Source organism: Mustela erminea, chromosome 4, assembly GCF_009829155.1.
Source record: "Mustela erminea isolate mMusErm1 chromosome 4, mMusErm1.Pri, whole genome shotgun sequence".
NCBI lineage: Eukaryota > Metazoa > Chordata > Mammalia > Carnivora > Mustelidae > Mustela > Mustela erminea.
In genome coordinates, this window is record NC_045617.1 from 102334407 (window position 1) to 102344128 (window position 9722).

The window sequence follows — 9722 nt, forward strand, 5'->3', positions numbered from 1 at the left end:
GACATCAAAATAAAATTGGGTGGCAATCCTTATATCAGATCAATTAGATTTTAAACCAAAGACTATAATAAGAGATGAGGAAAAACCCTATATCATACTTAAAGGGTCTGTCCAACAAGAAGAGCTAACAATTTTAAATATCTACGCCCCTAACATGGGAGCAGCCAATTTTATAAACCAATTCATTACAAAATCAAAGAGACACATCAACTATAATACAATAATACTAGGGGACTTTAACATCCCCCTCACTGAACTGGACAGATCAGCTAAGCAAAAGATCAACAAGGAAATAAAGGCTTTAAAATAACACACTGGACCAGATGGACATCACAGATATATTCAGAACATTCCATCCCAAAGCAACAGAATACACATTCTTCTCTAGTGCACATGGAACATTCTTCAGAAGAGATCATATCCTGGGTCACAAATCAGGTCTCAACCAGTACCAAAAGACTGGGATCATTCCTTGCATAGTTTTGGACCACAATACTCTGAAGCTAGAACTCAATCTCAAGAGGAAAGTTGGAAAGAACTCAAATGCATGGAGGCTAAAGAGAATCCTACTAAAGAATGAATGGGTCAACCAGGAAATTATGGAAGAATTTTAAAAATTTATGGAAACAAATGCAAATGAAAATACAACTGTTCAAAATCTTTGGGACACAGCAAAGGCAGTCCCATGAGGAAACTACATAGCAATACAAATATTTCTCAAGAAACAAGAAAGGTCTTGAGTACACAACCTAAGCCTATACCTACAAAAGCTGGAGAAAGAACAGCAAAGAAACCCCTAACCCAGCAGGAGAAGAAAAATAATAAATATCAGAGCAGAAACCAATGAAATAGGAACCAAAAGAACAGTAAAACAAATCAATGAAACTATAAGCTTGTTCTTTGAAAGAATTAATAATATTGATAAATCCCTGGTCAGACTTATCAAAATGAAAAGAGAAAGGACCCAAATTAATAAAACCATGAATTAAAAAAGAGAGATCATGACCAATAACAAAGAAACATAAACAACTAAAATAACATATTATGAGCAACAGTATGTCAGCAAATTTGACAACCTGAAATTTGACAAATTTGACAACCAAGAAATGGATGCATTCCTAGAGATGTATAAACCATGAAAACTGAACCAGGAAGACATGGAAAACCTGAACAGACCCATAACCAGTAACGAGATTGAAGCAGTCATTTAAAAATCTCCCAACAAACAAGATCCCAGGGCCAGTTTTCCCAAGGGAATTCTACCAAACATCTAAAGAAATAATACTTATTCTCCTGAAAAAATAGAAATGGAAAGAAAACTTCCGAACTCATTTTACGAGGCCAGCATTACCTTGATCCCAAAACCAGGCAAAGACCCCATCAAAAAGGAGAATTACAGACCAATTCATTGACGAACATGGATGCAAAAATTCTGAACAAAATATTAGCCAATAGGATCCAACAGTACATTAAATGGATATTCACTATGACCAAGTAGAATTTATTCCTGGGTTGCAAGGTTGGCTCAACATCCTCAAATCAATCAATGTGATACAATACATTAATAAAAGAAAGAACAAGAACCATATGATACTCTCAACAGATGCTGAAAAGCATTTGACAAAGTATAGCATCCTTTCCTGATCAAAATTCTGCAAAGTGTAGGGATAGAGGATAGCATACTTCAATATCATCAAAGCCATCTATGAAAAACCCACAGCCAGTATCATTCTCAATAGGGAAAAACTGAGCTTTTCCCCTAAAGTCAGGAACATGGCAAGGCTCTCCACTATCAGCACTGCTGTTCAATGCAGTACTAGAAGTCCTAGCCTCAGCAATCAGACAAGAAAAAGAAATAAAGGGCATCCAAATCAGCAAAGAAGAAATCAAACTCTCACTCTTTACTGATGATATGATACTTTAATTGGAAAACCCAAAAGACTCCACTCCAAAACTGCCAGAACTCATACAGGAATTCAATTAAATGTCAGGATATAAAATCAATGCACAGAAATCAGTTGCATTTCTATACACCAACAGCAAGACAGAAGAAAGAGAAATTAAGGAGTCACTCCTATTTACACTTGCACCCAAAACCGTAAGATATCTAGGAATAAACCTAACCAAAGAGGCAAAGAATCTATACTTAGAAAACTATAAAGTACTCATGAAAGAAACTGAGGAAGACACAAGGAAATGCAAAAATGTTCCATGCTCATGGATTGGAAGAACAAATATTGTGAAAGTGTCTATGCTACCTAAACCAATCTATATATTCAATGCAATCCCTCTCAAAATACCAACAATTTTTTTTTTTCAAAGAAATGGAACAAATAATCCTAAAATTTATATGGAACCAGAAAAGACCCCAAATTGCCAAAGGAATATTGAAAATGAAAACCAAAGTTGGTGGCATCACAATTCCAGACTTCAAGCTCTATTACAAAGCTGTAATCATTAAGATAGTATGGCACAGACCAATAAATCAATGGAACAGAACTGAGAGCCCAGAAATGGACCCTTAACTCTATGGTCAACTAATCTTCGACAAAGCAGGAAAGAATGTCCAATGGAAAAAACACTGTCTCTTCAACAAATGATGTTGGGAAAATTGGACAACTACATGCAGAAAAATGAAACTGGACCATTTCCTTACACCATACACAAAAATACACTCAAAATGGAGCAAAGGCCTCAATGTGAGACAGGAATCCATAAAAAATCCTTGAAGAGAACACAGGCAGAAACCTCTTCCACCTCAGCCACAGCAACTTCTTCCTAGAAACATCACCAAAGGCAAGGGAAGCAAGGGCAAAAATGAACTATTGGGACTTCATCAAGATCAAAAGCTTTTGCACAGTAAAGGAAACAGTCAACAAAACCAAAAGACAACTGACAGAATGGGAGAAGATATTCACAAATGACATATCAGATAAAGGCCTCGTATAAAATCTATAATGTACTTGTCAAAGTCAACACCTGAAGAACAAATAATCCAATCAAGAAATGGACAGAAAACATGAATAGATATTTCTGTAAAGAAGACATCCAAGTGGCCAATAGACACATGAAAATGTGCTCCACATCACTCGGCATCAGGGAAATACAAATCAAAATCACAATGAGATACCACCTCACACCAGTCAGAATGGCTAAAATTAACAAGTCAGGAAACAACAGACCTTGACATGGATGTGGAGAAATGGGACCCCTCCTACACTGTCGGTGGGAATGGAAGCTAGTGTAGCCATTCTGGAAAACAGTGTGGAGGTTCCTCAAAAAGTTGAAAATAGAGCTACTCTATGACCCAGCAATTGCACTACTGGGTATTTACCCTAAAGATACAATGTAGTGATCCGAAGGGGCACGTTGCATGTGAATGTTTATTGCAGCTATGTCCACAAGAGCCAAACTATGGAAAGAACCTAGATGTCCATCAACAGATGAATGGATAAAGAAGATGTGGTATATATACAATGGGATACTATGCAGCCATCAAAAAAAAAAAAAACAAAAAACAAAAACCCTCGAAATCCTGCCACATTTTGCAACAATGTGGATGGAACTAGAGGGTATAATGCTAAGCGAAATAAGTCAATCAAAGAAAGACAATTATCATATGATATATGAGGAATTTGAGATACAGAGCAGGGGGTCATGGGGGATAGGGAAGGAAAAACTGAAACAAGACAATCTGGGGAGGGAGACAAACCCTAAAAGACTCTTACTCTCAGGAAACAAACTGAGGATTATGGGGTGTTGGGGGTAAGGGATAGGGTGGCTGGGTTATGGACATTGGGAAGGATATGTGCTATGGTGATTGCTGTGAATTGTGTAAGACCAGTGATTCACAGACCTGTACCCCTGAAGCAAATAATACATCATGTGTTAAAAAAAAAAAAAAAAAAAAGAAAAGAAAGAAAAAAAGAAAGTTGAAATGGTTGCCTATGGGAAGCAGAAATCAGGTGAGTCATGCTATATTTTTATAATAAATATTGTGGAGCCATCTGACTCTGAAAATGTATAGAACTTAAATAAAAATGTAATTTTTATCAGAGAAATGTAGAAGTATACCTATATAGTACCTATATAGTCAGAATTCACTTAATTCTAGCTGTTATTCAGTATTCAAATCTTTACAAGGAAAGAGAAATCTTTTTTTTTTTTTTAAGATTTTATTTTATTTGTCAGAGAGAGAACACAGGCACAAGCAAGGGGAGTGGCAGGTAGGGGGAGAAGCAGTCTCCCTGCTGAGCAAGAAGCCGGATACAGGACTCAATCCCAGGAGTATGGGATCATGACTGAGCCAAAGGCAGATGCTTAACCAACTGAGAAACTCAGACATCCCAGAAAAGAGAAATATTAAAACACAGCCTCAAAATATCATGAATAAAAGTCTTTAAAAAGTTTTATCTAACTTCTGAGGGTGATCAGTGACTCCTTTCAGATTCTGACATAAATTAAGATCTCTCTACAAGAAAAGTGAGCTCAAGACTCCATAGAGTTCAGACTTCCTGAATTCATCCGTAGAGATCTTCTGGATATCCACATATCACAACTGAAGAACCCTTATTTTGGAGAAAATAATAAATATACAGAAAAAATGTCAAAGCCTTGAAATGGGCCACATGAAAAGGGTTTCTTTACTCACCTGAGTAGCGTTCATAAAAGCAGCTTTGATCACAGGCAAAGGGTGGGCCATTGCACAGTCCACACGGGTCTCCTATTCCAAGTGGATTTCAAATAATGCTGGGCTTCAGACCTCTGAGATTATTTCCTGCTCTCAGTGGTTTTAAGACTAGAGGACAGTGTTTTTCTTGTGTGTTAAATAGATCTCTTTGTTTCAAAACTAAAAGAAAGCATTCTTAGGAGATTTGATTGCACAGGGTCTCCACACATTTCCTGTCTATTAGCAAAGCTTTGCTTAGTTGGAAAATGTAGGGCCACAGTTTCATCTTCTGGACCCAATTTGGCCATAAAAGATTAAAGAAACCAAAACCAGATTCTTTTCACATTAAAAATGATGAAGGCCCCATGGAATTTGGTGTATGAATGTTTGCACTTAGCATAGAAAGTCTTCAAAACACTACTGAGGCAAACCAGAATTGGCCAGGGAAGCATATTTTCCAGATTTCGAGTCATTTGGAGGGGTCCATTTTAGGGTTTTTGAGACGTATTATAGAAGACATGCGCAGAAACGAAACAAAAAACTGAAGAGCTAAACAAAGAAGCCTCAGGTAAAGTCTTGGTTTGTAGGGGCTTTGAACCAGTGAGTTTTCACAACTTGTACGATGACTGTCTGTTGAGTAAGACTTCCACCAATCCCTCTGTTCAGTAATCTGTGATTCACATGCAGCTGCCAAATTACAAGGGTGCCAAATAGCATTAGCTACAAAATGCAGAAGAAAATGTAAGTTGCTCTTTTCTTCATGTTGGCAGGCCTCCTACCCAAAAGAAATTAGTAAGATTTTGTCAGATGTTCACACAAAAGAAAAGACACTTTTTTATTTTTCGGCCTTTTTAGAGCTGGTCAATTGCAAAGCTATCCTCTCCCCAACCCCTCATAAAAGCTGCCTCAGCGAGTACTTACTTATTTTCCATATTTGGGCCTTTGTTCAATTGATTTCACCAAAGCCCTCTCAGTTTCTTTGCTCTTTCCAAAAAAGGCCCTCGTGAACAGGAAAATTTAATATAATTAGTTTTCGCTATCAGTTATGGGGCTTGCCTTATATGTTTTCCACATGAAATGAAAATAAACAAAGACTCTAAAAGAGACTTTTAAAATGAGAATTAAGAATAAAATTTGAAAAAAAAGGATATATTAATCACATGCAACAAATCCTACAAATACGATGAAAGACAGCAAGTATCCAGCACTTAGGAGCGGATACCTCTAATGGCAGTTGAGAGGAGAGGACTTTAAGAGGCCCATTCCCTGTAATCACCAGGATCTTCGGAATTAGGAGTCTCTACCCAAACGTGCCATCGCCCTAGCCCACCTCACCAGGCCACTTGGCCTTAATCGAAGGCAAACTAGAAGTGCATTTTTAATTCTATCCATTTCTTTTCTTTCCTCTTTTTTTCTGCTGACCTACCTCACTACCTAGAACAGGACAATTTGCAAAGCGATGTTTAACAATACCTTTTAAATAGTGAGGAATGGCAATTAGACAAGTAGATGAAATCTTTCACTAACTCAGAAGCTCTCTTTGTGGCCCTGCAGAAGGCAGTATATTACAGGGGCGCCTGGGCTGCTCAGTGGGTTAAGCCTCTGCCTTCAGGTCAGGTCAAGGTCTCAGGGTCCTGGGATCGAGGCTGGGATCATCAGGCTTTCTGCTCAGCAGGGAGCCTGCTTCCCCCTTTCCTTCTGCCTGCCTCTCTGCCTGCTTGTGATCTATCTCTCTCTGTCAAATAAATAAATAAAATCTTTAAAAAGGGAAAAAGAAGAAGTTCTCTTTGCATTCCTAACATTAACACTCCCTAACCACCCAAGTTTCCCCCTGCTTGTCTTATTCACGGGGCTGCTAACTGGAAGATAGATGGGCCTATCACACCTTAGAGTTAGAGCTCTCTCCTGGATGGCATGACCAAATATATGAATCTACTTTAGCTATGTAACCCCAGTGCTCCAAAGTCTTTCCTAATTCCTCTTTACTTCAAATATTTAAGAGACCGCTTTGTGCCTTTTGGACCCATATACAAACACCTACAATGAGTCAAGAACCCTGTTTTTACATTTTCTTGTCTTTCAAGAATCTTTTCGACTGCCCTCCAAGGGCACAGCTAAAGCTCTCGGTTGCCTACACTAAACCCTGATTACATCTGAATAACTTGCTTCCTCCAAAAAGCCAAAGGCTTCACCATGCTCTTCTACCACAAGACCTCTCCCTTTCTACCAACTGGTAGGACTAGTTCTGAGATGCAGTTTTGGCCACTCACTCACCAAGGGAGGTCCACTGGGAGTCATGTGGGAAAGATGTGCGCCTAAAAAGACAAGCAGAAAGAAGGAAAAAAAGACCCATACTTTCTCAGGGAATGTTGTAATGTCTGGAGGTGATACTGAGGATTATTGTCACTTCTCATGACCAACTCAAAGATAAAGCCAACCTTTAGTGGGTGGTAGGGACGAGGGGGTCACGCAGAAGCAAAGACAGTGTAACAGATTATGCCTGAAACCTGCCTAACCTCAAGACATCCTGCAATTTGAATTAATGGATCCCTTACTGTTCAAGAGAGTCAGGTCGGTGGTTTCTGATCTTTTCCACAGATTGCAGCCTAACATATACAGAGGGTAAATCCAGAGGACCTTCACCAAGTGACTATTTCTTTTTATTTTTTTTTTAGATTTTTAAAAAATTTATTTGACAGAGACAGAGCAAGAGAGCACAAGCAGGGGGAACAGCAAAGCCAGAGGGAAAAGCAGGCTCCCCACTGAGCCGAGAGCCCTATGGGGGCTCGATCCCAGGACCCTGGCATTAGGACTTGAGCCAAAGGCAGATGCTTAACCAACTGAGTTACCCAGGTGCCCCAAGAATATTCCTTTTGGTCTCTACTCTTTTCTTTGCTAATATTCTCACAACTCCCACTCTCAGGTTATAATAAATAGTTAAATAAATCAAAGAGAGAAACATCCATAGGCCAGAACACTCATAAAATTCCCCTTAATATCATTTAAAATAGGCCACATTTCCTGAAAAGATCTCAAGATATACCTTTGGGAAAAGTTTGGAAACTAAGTTATAATAATTGCTGATAATACAGAGTAGCATGGAGGCAGAGTGAACGTGTGGGCAGTAACCCAAAAACCATTTGATCTTGGGGGTTTAAAGACAAAAGTGACAACTAATTCCTAAATAAACAAAGCGCTCTGCAGAAGTCATAGAAGTAAGGATAAAGTAGGGAGGATAAACTGGGGTCAGACAGGGCGAGGGGAAGCAAATGTAACGCAAGACAAGTTCTTCTCAGCCAAGAGAACTTCATATACTTTGCTTAAAATATTTCACTTCTAAATAAATCATATTTTATAATTACCAATGGATGTGGGCAAATAACAAATTCATCATGGTGGTATACCATCAGCATGAAAATCTACGATTCATACTTGTATAAATGGGCCACTGGACATTGGAGAGATGCTTGCAGAGAGCAGGATTTCCTCAACTTACATGGACAACAAGGTTTTATTAAACGAACTCTTAACAGGGAGTAGAGGTCCCATAGTTCCAGTTCCAGTTCCCTAGTAAGGAGGGTAACACTCAACACATTGAGTTAGTAATAGAGGACCGTGATCCAAGGAGCTCCCTGCACTTCCCTATGACATCTGGGTGAACGGCATTCTGCTTTATTTTCCAAACAGAACTGACTCTTCAGATGGAACTCATAGAAAGTGAAAGACTGAGTCTAATGTGGTAAGAAGCTGTTAAAAGATTAGTATTGGCTTTCGGTGGAAAAACAATTATGCTGAATTACATACACATCTGCCACACACTCAGCAAACTATCAGAGAAGCCAGATTTCCCTCATGTTTTACTTCTTGGACCTGTTTCAGTTTTCAAATAGAATACAGCACTCTAGTTATTGCTTACATGCATTTTCTTTAAATAAACTTCGAGCAAACTTAGAAAGCCTGTTATTGTTTCCTAAGGAAACTCTTCCCAACAACTTACCCAGCAGGAAATAAGAGTATTTATGCCCTCAACCTCTGAAAACTGCTTTATAGCTTTCAAAATTCTTTAATGGGCATTCATTTGATTAAGAGCATTCATTCATTTGCATTATTGCATTTGATTTAAAAAAAAAAAAAAAAACCAACGACCAGCCTAAGCTTCTTACAGCTCTGCTTAGAACAGTTCTACAAGAATACAGGGGTATGCATTCATGTTTGCTGTCCTGTTCATTCATTGATTCATTCAATAAGTATTCATTGTCTACAATGTGCCAGGCACTGTTCTAAACACTGGGGATAGAGCAACAGGAAAAAGAAAGGGACAAAATCCCTGTCTACGTGGTACTTACAACCTCAGAAACACGTTGTAACTGTTTTTTGTATTTCCATTGGGCCCATCAATAGAGAATAGCTTAGTTTTTCCATGTTGCATTAGGGAAGGTGATTTAAATAATTACTGGAAGGAGTTAAGACCCCAAATCTAATACACTGAGATAGGTGACTGCTTAACAGCATGGGGAAAGTTTATTAATTCATGAAGGAAAAAAAATTAGTCTCCTTTGATGCATTTCTCAAGTAAGGGAGTGGATTTTCCATTTACCATAAATCCAGAAAAGAACAATGAACATCACAGAACTCCTTATATCCATTTATCACACACAGATTCACTATGTGCAGGACATATTCCATTTGTTTTCACTTGAATACTTACATCAACTCTTAGAGTTGTTAAAATTTTATTTTCCAGATTAAAACACACACATATCTTGGAGAAATGAAGTACAGAGCCTGAAGCTAAATTTGCTGTGAAGTTTCAGTAAGTTAATAGATATGACATGCTTACAAAAACAATGTCTGACAAAGACTGTTAGGTAAAGATTACATATTACTATTACTTCAACAAATTTAAAGATGAGAAAACTGAGGCCCTGAGGAATAACTGGTCCAAGGTGCAAAGCTGGTTAGTAATCACCTCCCTCCCCAGAGTGACTGAAGAGGGATCCAGGCTGATCTCCCCACCTAGCAGTTGGTCATATCCGGGGCACCGTACATACCA